This window comes from Acomys minous (assembly GCF_964271855.1).
Source record: "Acomys minous genome assembly, chromosome: 19".
Lineage (NCBI taxonomy): Eukaryota > Metazoa > Chordata > Mammalia > Rodentia > Muridae > Acomys > Acomys minous.
The window spans coordinates 12,270,089-12,282,943 of NC_140499.1; positions in this window are offsets into that span (position 1 = coordinate 12,270,089).

Sequence of the window (12,855 nt, forward strand, 5' to 3'; positions counted from 1 at the left end):
TTTTGGTTTTTCGAGACAGGGTTTCTCTGTGTAGCCTTGGCTCTCCTAGACTCACTTTGTAGACCAGGCTGGCCTCGAACTCACAGCGATCCACCTGCTTCTGCCTCCCGCGTGCTGGGATTAAAGATTAAAGGCGTACGCCACCACTGCCCGGCTCTTAAGTCTGTATTTTAAGAGACTGAAGAAAAGTTAATGCTATCCAGGCTTGTACTTTTTGGTCAGTCAAGCATGAGACCAGACCCCACTGAGTCAACAGATCTTAAATTGCTGCTGTAGTTGACCTGTATGTTTAAACTAATGACCTTTGGAAAAGCAAAACTAGGCAAAGAGAAATTTTTCAGAACTGGCAAGATGGTAAAGGCACCTGCTAAGTCTGAAAAATGAGATTGGTGCCCGGAGCCACGTAGTGGAGGGAGGGGACCAGCAGACTGTCCTCTGGTCAATACGCTTGCCTCTTTTAAACAAAATCCCAAGCCGGTCGGTTTTACCAATGAGGACTCACTCCAGATGCTGAAGTGAAAATCTGCTAGCTCAGAGAGGCAGAGAAAGCTGGCCTTCCTATTCAGCTCACGTCCTGAAGGACAAAGGCCAAAAAGCCCAAGGCCAAAAAGCTTGCTAGCTCAGGAGGAAAAAGCCAAAAGCTCTTCTCCACCCTGTCTCTCTTCAATTCAGAGTCCCTCCTTTCTGCTTAATCCCTGTCAGCTGGTTGCTTACTCCACATCTTGAACTAAGGTTAACATTATTAAATCCTATGTACAGAACCCTCTTGGATTAAAGGTGTGTGCTAGGGCTGAGCCACACAATAACCACCTTTTACAATAAACAGAGAGTTCTTGGACTAAGGGTGTGTGCTCGGGTTCAGCTGCACCAAACAAGACAGGCTTTTACAGTTCACAGTCTCAGGGTCCACAGTGGACTCAAATAGCCTGCAACACACTTGCCCACACACAAAAATCAAATAAAAACAAAAATAGACAGAGAACATTTTGATTTCCTTTGGTTCGTCTATTTGGCTTGCCTACACAGAAATGTAATTCAAAACAAAACAAAAAGGTGGCAAATAGCTGGGTGTGGTGGCTCACGCCTGTAATCCCAGCACTCAGGGAGGCAGAGGAAGGCAGATCTCTGTGAGTTTGAGGCCAGCCTGGTCTACAAAGTGAGTCCAGAACAGCCAAGGCTACACAGAGAAACCCTGTCAGGGGAGAGGGAAAGAGGAGGACATTTTGGTTTCTTTTGGTTCTTTCTTCTGACCTCTAAACTTTAAAAGCTTGCTCCCTTGGGGGCATGGGCTGCAGCACAACTCGGATATATCTATTTTGGATTCTAAGCAGCTGAATATCACGATACGATACAAAACTTAATAAGGGGTGTGTGTGTGTGTGTGTGTGTGTGTGTGTGTGTGTGTGTGTGTGTGTGTGTGTGTGTGTGAACCAGTGAAATTTATTCGGGTCACTTACCGGATTGTGAGTGAAGGTTTACAGAACAGAAATGACTCAGTTGCATCACCAAAAGCTCATCCTGGCACTGGTAACAACTCCTGTTACTTAGAAACCTAGAGCTCTTAATGAAACAGGAAACCTTGACTGCATCTCTTTCAATTAGCCCAGTTAGCCTGAGCCTCTTTCAGGCAGCCTGGCTCTGAGTGTCAGTAGTCCTTACTGTTTAAATACATGATAGAGTAAGGAACTTGGCGCATCCAATCAGTTTCAGAGACTTGCTAAAGCTTTTGGGTTGTTTTTTTTCCTTAGGTTTTTGTTGTGTGTGTGTGTGTGTGTGCTTTTTGTTTTGTCAAGACAGGCTTTCTCTGGGTAGCCCTAGCTGTCCTGGAACTTACTCTGTAGACCATGTTGGCCTCAAACTCAGAGATCTGCCTGCCTCTGCCTCCCAAGTGCTGGGGTTAAAAATGTGCACCATGCCAAGCTGGACTTCTTTTTATTTTTATTCTTTGTGCATGGATGTCTTGCCTGCATGTATGTCTGGGGGTGCTGGGAATTGAACCCAGGTCCTCTGGAAGAGCAGTCAGTGCTCTTAACTGCTGAGCTATCTCTCCAGGCCCTCTTCCTGAGTTTTAGGTGATTTTCTATACAATGAACTATTTTGTCTCCATTTGGAACATTCTGGGATTTAATGAACTTCCCTCAAGAAGGAATGCCCAGGGTCTAAGTCTGTAGTCCTGGCTAAGCTGGAGCTCACTATGTATAGGACAGCCTGTTTTTGTGTTTACCCTGCTTCTGCCTCGATGTCCTGAGCCTGCTGTGACAGGCATACACTACTAAGCTTGGTCCTTTGCTTCCATTCTTTTTTTCTGTGATTTTTTTTTTTTTTGAGATGGGGTCCTTGAATTTGCTATGTCAATTGAAGTGACTGGCCTTGAACTCGTGATCCTTCGTTCTCCACCTCCCATGCTATGGGATTATAGACACACGTCATCATCCTAGCAAAAGCATTTTGTAAGATAGTGGACGTCATTGAACACCGAATCTCTATGAAAGTCCATCATGATTGGAAACAGGCTATATGGCCAATGTTCAGCATCTTGTCAGAGCCCAGGTTTCTCTCCCCCCAGCAGTCTGTCATTTACCAGAAACCAGCTGACCCTGTCATGGGTCAGCAGTTAGACACCTGTTGTAGTTTATTGTGGGGGATGGTCATTCTAAGACCCCCCAAGCTCATAGTAAGAGCTACTCCTTTCTGGCTATAAACTAGCTTTTCCAGTAAGACTACTGGTAAAATCAGATTAAAGGCCAGCTGCCTGCGAGTAGCAGTTCCAGGAACTTTTTCCTGACTAACCACATCTTTTACAACTTCCCTTTCTCTCTGGAATTTCTCTGTCGTCTTCTGCGATTATAGCAGCTGTAAAGGTAAGACACCTGCTGAAGCATTCCAGAGTTAGGTATCCATAGCAACCCTCAATTATGCAAATACCCATGCCCGAGTGCCTATACAAACTGTGAAATTTTTCAATAAAGGGGGCTTGATCAGAATCCAGACTTGCCCTCATTTCTTTGTGTCTCCTGTCCCCCCACTTGTCTGCCCCCTCCACAGGTACCCATTGAAGACCCCGCAGGCCGGGTCACATCATATTTCATGATAAACTAAAATGCAAAACTAGATTATGAAGCTACATTAAGAAACAGGATTTAAGCTGGGCACAGTGGCACACACCTTTAATCCCAGCACTCCAGAGGCAGAGGTAGGCAGATTGTTGTGAGTTTGAGGGCAGCTTGGTCTATAAAGTGAGTCCAGGACAGCCAGGGCTACATAGAGAGACCCTGTCTCGAAAAACCAAACCAAACCAAACCAAATGAACGGAAAAGAACCAGGATTTATTTTAAAGTATGCATTATTTGTAACTCTAAAATACTACCAATTGAAGTTGAAATAGAAACTGATGAATTTACAAAGAGCAATGGCAGCTGGGAACTTTCCTTTCCAACTGCCATGGTAGATCACATTTTAAAAAGCTGTTCTGAGGGCTAGAGAGATGGCTCAAGAGGGTAAGAGCACTGGCTGCTCCTCTAGAGGTCCTGAGTTCAATTCCCAGCAACCACATGGTGGCTCACAACCATCTATGATAATATGGTGCCCTCTTCTGATGTGCATAATAATCTTTTTTTTCTTCTTCTTCTTCTTCTTTTTTTTTTTTTTTTTTTTGAGACAATGTCTCTCTGTGTTAGCCTTGGCTGTCCTGGAGTCACTTTGTAGACCAGACTGGCCTCGAACTCACAGCGATCCGCCTGCCTCTGCCTCCCAAGTGCTGGGATTAAAGGCATGTGCCACCACGCCTGGCTAATAAATCTTTTTTTAAAAGATTGTGGTTGCTGGGAATTGAACTCAGGACCTTTGGAAGAGCATACAATGATCTTAACTATTGAGCCATCTCTCCAGCCCATAATAATAGATCTTAAAACAACAACAACAACAACAACAAACCTTTCTGAACAGTTGGTTTGGGATTATAAGTTAGGAAGCAGCAATCAAGAACATGGAAGCAGCCATATGGACTTTGTTTGTTTTTTGTCTTTTTGAGACAGGGTTTCTCTGTATAATAGCTCTGACTGTCCTGGAACTCACTCTGTAGACCAGGCTGGCCTCGAACTCACAGAGATTCACCTGCCTCTGCCTCCCAAGTGCTGGGATTAAAGGCGTGCGCCACCACAGCCCCGCACGAGGTAGACTTTGTAATGGGAACAGTATACCACTCGATTTACTTTTTCTGGATATTTCCCCAGTTTTATTTAATAAAAAATGTTATTACACAATTACAATTAAATTCCTCTAACATTGGTGCAATGCTGGTTAGTGAGAAACTAAAATGTAAAATTGGAGAAACAAATGAGAGAGCCTTAGGTCTGGAGGGACCTCAGACAGCTCACACGGGCTCATAAAGGACACGACACCCTGGGACAACTGCATAGAACATCGCTCATTTTCCTGATGATTATAAACAATATGTTGTAAGATTCAGCAGGCTCAATTTTTGTCTCTTCCCTTTTTTAAACATTTATTTTGTGTGTGTGTGTGTGTGTGTGTGTGTGTGTGTGTGTGTGTGTGTGTGTGTGTAGGGGAATGGGGGGGGGGAATGCACACATGTGGAGTTCTTTTTCTCTTGTGGGTTCCAGGGACTTGCATTCAGGTCATCAAGGCTGGCAGCAAATACCTCAACCTCCTGGTTATATCGCTGGCCCTGGCCCCAAATCTTTGATTCAAGGATATTTTTAGGCCAGAACAATTTTCAAGAAAAACAAATTGGCATTCTTTTTTTTAAAAAAATATTTATTTAATCTGCATGCTCTGTCTGCATGCACACCTGCAGACCAGAAGAGGGCACCAGATCACAGTGTAGATGGTGGTGAGCCACCATGTGGTTGCTAGGAATTGAACTCATGACCTCTGGAAGAGCAGTTAGTGCTCTTAACCTCTGAGCCATCTCTCCAGTTCCCCAAATTGGCATCCTTAATCTCAGCACTTGGGGCTGAAGCAGAATTGTTATGAGTTTGCAGACAGTCTGGGCTACATTGCTTTCTGGGCCAACCTGGGCTATACAATGAAACTTCAAAACAAAACAAAACAAAACCGGGGTGCAGGGGCTGGGACAGAGGCTCAGTGGGTAAAGTGTCTGTTGTAGAAGCATCAAGATTTGAGTCAGAAGCCGGGTGGAGCCGGGTGGTCGTGGCTCATGCCTTTAATCCCAGCACTTGGGAGGCAGAGGCAGGCGGATCGCTGTGAGTTCGAGGCCAGCCTGGTCTACAAAGTGAGTCCAGGACAGCCAAGGCTACACAGAGAAACCCTGTCTCAAAAAACCACAAAAACAAACAAACACAAATATTTGAGTTTAGGTCTTTGGGCATGCTTACACATGCCTGTAACCCTAGCAGGGGTGGGGGCACAGACTGCAGTTCCCTAGAGCTTGCCGGCCAGCCAGTGGGGCTAATTTGTGATCTCTAGGTTCAAAGAGAGACCCTGTCTCAAAATGGTTAGGTAGGCATGGTGGTGCACACCTTCGGTCCCAGTACAGGGAAGTTAGAGGCAGGTGGCTCTAACTAAGTTCAAGGCTAGCTTTGTTGGTCTAATGCATTTTGATGCTAATTAATAAAAGGTGGTCACACCTGGGCAGGGCAAACAAGATAGGCATGGCTAAGATTCTTGGGCTTGGGGAGACAGAGAGAATCTTGGGAAAAAGAGACAATAGAGGAGAAGAGAAAAGAAGGCTGCCATGGGTTAGATGAAAGAGAAGCACATGGCCAGCGTGGATGGAGATTTGGCCCAGATGAACATTAATTAGCAAGTATTTGGGATTATGGATGGGAGGTAGCTTGATAGAAAATATTAGAAGCGAGCCGGGCAGTGGTGGCGCATGCCTTTAATCCCAGCACTCGGAAGGCAGAGGCAGGCAGATCGCTGTGAGTTCGAGGCCAGCCTGGTTTACAAAGTGAATCCAGGACAGCCAAGGATACACAGAGAAATCTTGTCTCGACAAACAAACAAACAAACAAGAAAATACTAGAAGCAGATGGCATGGGATTGGGGCAGGGATGGGAAGTAGTTTAGGGGGTTAAAATCTGCCCTGTCCCAGGTTAACTAAGGCTATTTTAAAATATAACAGGTGTCTGTGTCTTGATTGATTGCTAGCTGGTTAGACAATACTGCTGTAATAATAATCATAGGCCTAATGATAAACATCATTCGGTAATATAACAACACAGCTTGGTTTACATAATGAGTTCCAGTATAGCAAGGGCTATAGAGAGAGACCCTATCTCAAAACAAACAACAACAACAAAAAAAAAAAACAAAAAGACTGGTAGTGAGAGAGCTATATTGGAAGGTTCCTGATGTCATCCTCAGGCCTCCAAACACACGTATAGGACATATGCATATATGCAAACATACACACAACCTACAGCAATCAAACTGACTTAAAGGAAAACGTGACACAGTGACATGTAGACATGGGAGGAACTGGGTAAGTCCGGTATGAATGAGTGAAGTGTGAGAGTATGGAATTTCAGCTTCAGATTGTTGGGTTTTGGTTTTGGTTTTTCGAGACAAAGTCTCTCTGTGTAGCCTTGGCTGTCCTGGACTTGCTGTGTAGACCAGGCTGTCCTCGAACTCACAGTGATCCGCCTGCCTCTGCCTCCCGAGTGCTGGGATTGAAGGCGTGCGCCACCACGCCCGGCTTTCAAATTTCAATAGCTAAGAAGGGAACCTAATACCATTAGTCAAGTGTATTTTAAATTAGAATAAACAACTTCTAAATATCTTTCTTTTTTTGTTTGTTTGTTTTGTTTTTCGTGACAGGGTTTCTGTGTAGCTTTGGCTGTCCTGGACTCACTTTGTAGACCAGGCTGGCCTTGAACTCACAGAGATCCACCTGCCTCTGCCTCCTGAGTACTGGGATTAAAGGTGTGTGTCACCACACTTGGCTGCAACTTTTTCACTTTTCATTTTGGATTTTTGAGACAGTTTCATCATGTAGCTCTGGCTGTCCTGGAACTAGCTCTGTAGACCAGGCTGCTGTTGAACTCAGAGATCTGCCTGCCTCTGTCTCCCTAGTGCTGGGGTTAAAGCTATGTCACCACTGTCTGGCAAATGTCTAGCAACTTTTAAAAAATTTTTTTCTTTTAAGAAAGTGATTTGTAGCTGGGCAGTGGTGGCGCACGCCTGTAATCCCAGCGCTCAGGAGGCAGAGGCAGGAGGATCGCTGTGAGTTTGAGGCCAGCCTGGTCTACAAAGTGAGTCTAGGACAGCCAAGGTTAACACAGAGAAACCCTGCCTCAAAAAAACTAAAAAACAAAGAAAGTGATTTGTAGGAGACTCAGGGCTACACACAGAGAAACCCTGTCTTGGGGAGAGAGAGGCAGGAGGATCTCTGTGAGTTTGAGGCTAGTCTCATCTACAAATCTTGTTCAGAACAGACAAAATTACACAGAAAAACCGTGTCTTGGAAAAACAAAAAATGAAAGACAAAAAGAAACCAAAATAAAAACCCAAACACCACCGGGCATGGTGGCACACGCCTTTAATTCCAGCACTCAGGAGGGAGAGGCAGGTGGATTGCTGTGAGTTCGAGGCCAGCCTGGTCTACAAAGCGAGTCCAGGACAGCCAGGACAGGGACAGAGAGAGACCCTGTCTAAAAAAAACCAAAAAAACAGAAACCAAAAAAACAAAAACAAAAAATTAAAAAACCCCAAAATAACAAAAACCCAAACACCTCTCCACCCCGAAATCTTAAAGTTTATAGTCAATCACTAAGGGAATCCAAGGCAGGGACTGAAGCGATACCATGCAGAAATACTGTTAACTACTTTATTCTCCAAGCCTCACTAGGCTATCAGTCTTTTTTGTTTGTTTGTTTGTTTGTTTTTTCCAGACAGGGTTCTCTGTGTAGCCTTGGCTGTCCTGGACTCACTTTGTAGACCAGGCTGGCCTCGAACTCACAGAGTGCTGGGATTAAAGGCGTGTGCCACCACTGCCCGGCTGCTATCAGTTTTATACAACCAAGGACCTCCTGGCCAGGGGTGACACCTCCCAAAGTGGGCTGGACCCTCCCACATCAATCATGAAAATGCCCTACAGACATGCCTAGAGGTCAGGGTTTCCTCTTCCCAGATGACTCCAGTGTTTGTGAAGTTGACACAGGGATCCAACTCCAGACCTTGCACACACTGAAAACACACTCTATCACTGAGTTATTCGCCAGCCCTTAGGTACTGACCTTTCTGCTGTGTGTTGTGTAGCGAGTATGTGTGCATGTGTGAGTGCACTAGAGGCTACAGGCCAACATTGGATGACTTTTATTATCAATCTGCACCTTATCTTTAGAAACAGCCATTCAAACTGGTGGCGCACACCTTTAATCCCAGCACTTGAGAGGCAGAGGCAGGCAGATTTTTTTGTGAGTTCAAGGTCAGCCTGGTCTACAAAGTAAGTCCGGGACCACTAGGGCTGGTACACAGAGAACCCCTGTCTTTGGACACACCATACAAGAAAGAAAAGGAACAGTCATTCAAAGAGCCCAGAGCTCCCTGGCCAGCCAACTCCAGGGATTTCCCCCACCCGGACCCACCCTAAGCACTAGGGTTATAAATACATGCCACTCCAGCTTAGTCTCCTCCCACAGATTGTTAGAGATCTGAATTCAGGATTCAGGTCTCCATGCTTTCCCAGCAGAGGCTTTACTGACTGCGCCTTCTCCCCAGTCCCTAAGAACTGATCTTTCTTCACTATATACACTGGGGAATGCAGAGAAAGACTCCCAGCATGTTGCCTGTTGATGTCTTTTACTGAACAGGAATCTTCAAATTTAGCTGGCTGTGCTAGGCAGTGTGGTGGTACACTCCTTGAATCCAGCTCTTGGGAGGCAAAGCAGGTCTATAGAGTGAGTTCTAGGACAGCCAGGGCTACCCCAGAGAAACTCTGTCTATAAATAAATAAATAAATAATAAATAAATAAAAGTCTGGGCATGCATGGGATGCAAAGGCCTTGGATCTCTGTGAGTCCAAGGCCAGCTTGGTCTACGTAGTGAGTTCCAGGAGCGCCGGGGCTATGTGGAAAGACATGGCTGCCCCACCCCACTCCAGAAAACCCAAAGGAATGTAACTAGAACGAGAGCCCAGATCTGAAGTCTAGCACTTGAGAGGCTGTGACAGCAAGTTTGTGAGTTCTAAGCCAGCCTGGAATAGAAACACTGAGACGCTATCTCAAAGGATAGGAGGGAGGGAAAATTTCAAATTTACTATAGGCACACTCATCACAATTTCCCCTTAAAAACTGGGCTTTCAATGTCTTGCTTGCAAAAGACTCTCCAACAGATTACAGATGTACAAAACTATTTTCCCAAACATTTTTTTGTTTTTGTTTTTTCAAGACAGGGTTTCATTGAGTGGTCATAGCTGTCATAGACTCACTTTGGAGACCAGGCTGGCCTCAGAACTCACAGCGATCTACCTGCCTCTATCTCCCCAGTGCTGGGATTAAAGGCATATCCCACCCCGCCCAGCTTTCTTTCTTTCTTTCTTTCTTTCTTTCTTTCTTTCTTTCTTTCTTTCTTTCTTTCTTTCTTTCACATTTCCTTTGGGGCTGGAGAGATGGCTCAGGTTAAGAGCACTATCAGTTCTTCCAAAAATGCTGAGTTCAATTCCCAGCAATCACATGGTGGCTCACAACCATCCATAATGAAATCTGGTGCCCTCTTCTGGTATTCAGGCATACACACAAAACATTCTATACGTAATAAATAAATATTTTTTAAAAAACCATTTACTTTAAGACAGGTGTGGTGGCACATGCCTTTAATCCCAGCACTTGGGAGGCAGAGGCAGACAGGATTGAGGCTAGCTTGGTGTATAAAACAAGAAACCCTCTCTCAAAAACCAAACCCAAACCCAAAACCAAACAAAAACCATTTACTTTATGTCGATGGGAGTTTTGCCTGAATGCTTATCTGTACATCACTTATCTGTCTTGTGCCCTTGGAGGTCAGTAGAGGGCATCTTATCTTCTAGAACTGGGGTTGCTGACAGCTGTCAGCTGCCATGTGGGTCATGGGAATTGTACATGGGTTCTTTGGAAAAGCAGCCAGTGCTCTTAATTGCTGAAGCATCTCTCCAGCTGCCTACCTATTTTCTTTTTCTTTTTTCCTTTTTTATTTTATTTTATTTTAATTTTTCCTACCTATTTTCTTAACACTTCTCCTATTTTATTTTTTATGTTTAGGGTTTTTAATCCACCTGAATTTCCTTGTGTATATGTACGATTCAAATTCAATTGGGGAGGGAGCTGAAGAAATGGCTCAGAGATCAAAAGCACTGGCTGCTCTTCTACAGGTCCTGAGTTCAATTCCCAGTAACCACATGGTGGCTCACACCCATCTGTAATAAGCTCTGGTGCTCTCATCTGGCATGCGGGTATACATGCAGGCAGAGCATTGTATACATAATAAATAAGTAAATAAATCTTTTTTTTTAAATTAAATTTGTTTGTTCATTCAAGTGAATTGACTTCCTCAGTACTATTAAGTAATTCATTTTCCCACAGCGATTCATGATACTAATTTTATCATGATCAAGTGTTAGAACTCAGCAATGCATATTTCTATCAGGTAGTGTGAATTCAATTCCCTGTTCCTTTTGAGAGTTGTCTTAGTGGTCGTTACAATTTGTTGTCTTCTATGTACATTGAGAAATTCACCCTCAATCTACCCAACAGCTTATAAGAATTTCAACAGGGATTGCACTTAGGGCTGACAAAATGGCTCCGTGGCCTCTGACCTCCATGTGGGCCTGTCTGACCAATCAATTAGAAGGTATTAAGAGCACAACAGAAGTAATGCTGGAATTAAAGGCAGACAGCACTATTTAAAGGTAAAAAAAAAAATTTTTTTTTCGAGACAGGGTTTCTCTGTATAGCCTTGGCTGTCTTAGATTTGCTTTGTAGACCAGGCTGGCCTCGAACTCACAGCGATCTGTCTGCCTCTGTCTCCTGAGTGCTGGGATTAAAGGCATGTGCCACCACACCCAGCTGGTAAAAAAAAAAAAATTTAGAAAGCATTATGAGGAATCCCATTACAGCTCAGTACCTACAGCAATGACAGAGACGTTGTAAAACAGAAATCAATTCAGAATTTGGTAGCACAGTCCTTTAAAGTCCATCATTTTAGGCCTCCAAGCCAGCTAGAGCTACAAAGTCCCTGCTTCAGTGCAAACAAACAAATATCAAATTTTATTATTCTCAGAGCCAAAAGTTTTTCATCACCTAAAACCAAATTTCTGCAGGATGCGGTGGTTCATACACACACACACATATTTAATCCCAGCCCTGAACAGGTTGCAGCACAATATTTTCAAGTTTAAGGCTACATAGTGAGATCCTGTCTTAAAGAAATCCAGGTTTTTTATCTTAGCTTTTATGATTCTACCCCTGCCTTCCTTCTAACATTTATTTCTCTCACCTTTGTCACTCTACCATGTTGGTGCTTTATTTAATCCATCTTACTGTCCTTCCTGTGAGTCTCTGGGCATTTTCCTCCAGATATTCCCAGTAAGGTTCCAGGGAAAACCAGAGAAAGGGCATTCTCTCAAAAAACACCAACGTGGTTAGCTCCACCTTTCTTATTTTATTTCAGACACTATTTCCTGTCGTCCTGATTTCCCCTCATAACAGCAAGCACAGACTAAAATAATCCCATTTATTGTATTTGCTCCAGTCACCGCTCCAACAGAACCACAGTATTTATTCATCCAGCTCTGTCAGGCGCCCATCTCTGTTCTAAGCACTTTACATGCTAAACCATTTACTTTCCCACAACTCAGAACGCAGCCATACTTAGTATTTTTTTTTTTTTAAGGATTTATTTATTCATTTATTTAATGTATATGAATGCTTTATACCTGGAGGCCAGAAGAGGGCACCAGATCCCATTATCGATGGCTGATGGTTGTGAGCCACCATGTGGTTCCTGGGATTTGAACTCAGGACCTCTGGAAGAGCAGGCGGTGCTCTTGACCTCTGAGCCATCTCTCCAGCCCGATACTTAGTATTTTACAGATGAGGTACCTGCCATTCACAGAGACGACGTGGCTTCCCTTGCAAAAGCGACTTGTTTGCTAACTCTGGAAAGAAACTCCCAAGACAGCTGTTGTGGAAGCTCTTTCGGGTGTGGAACATGTAGACTCCTTGTCCAATGAATCAAAATCAATAGTTTAACAAAATTCCTAGGTGACTCCTAACAAAAGGCCACAGACAAGTTAATTTTCCTAAGTAACCCCTCTTACAGTAAATAGAGGCAAAACATCACATCAATAGCCCCAGGAAAACAATCAAGAGGAGAGCAGTTAAGTCCAAAGTTTGGCCTTTTCCCGTTGGCTTGAAAAACAAGCATCTATGTGGTTTTGGGACAACTGTCCCTGCCCCCCCCCCCCCAACCCAGCACCCCTCCCTCCTCCCGCGACATACACATGTCTCACTTCTCCCACACCCCAAGACAACCATGGGCATCTTTTTATGCGTAGGTTCCTCTGAGCTTTGAAAACTCTGAAGGGAAAAAAACGAGGGAGACCAGTTGTAAGATGGAACAGAAAACAGCCCAAGGGTTAAAAAAAAGAAAAGAAAAGCTGGGCGGTAGTGGAGGACGCCTTTAATCCCAGCACTTGAGTGGCCGAGGCAGGCGGGTCGCTGTGAGTTCGAGGCCAGCCTGGTCTACAAAGCAAGTCCAGGATAGTCAAGGCTACATGTCTTTAAAAAAAAAAAAGTCCCTTCCCATAACGAGTCTTGCCGTCTGCCCTGAAGAAAAATGGCGCCCGGAATAAATGAAGTTCCGGTCGTGGAGCAATAGCCAATAGGAGAGCCTATA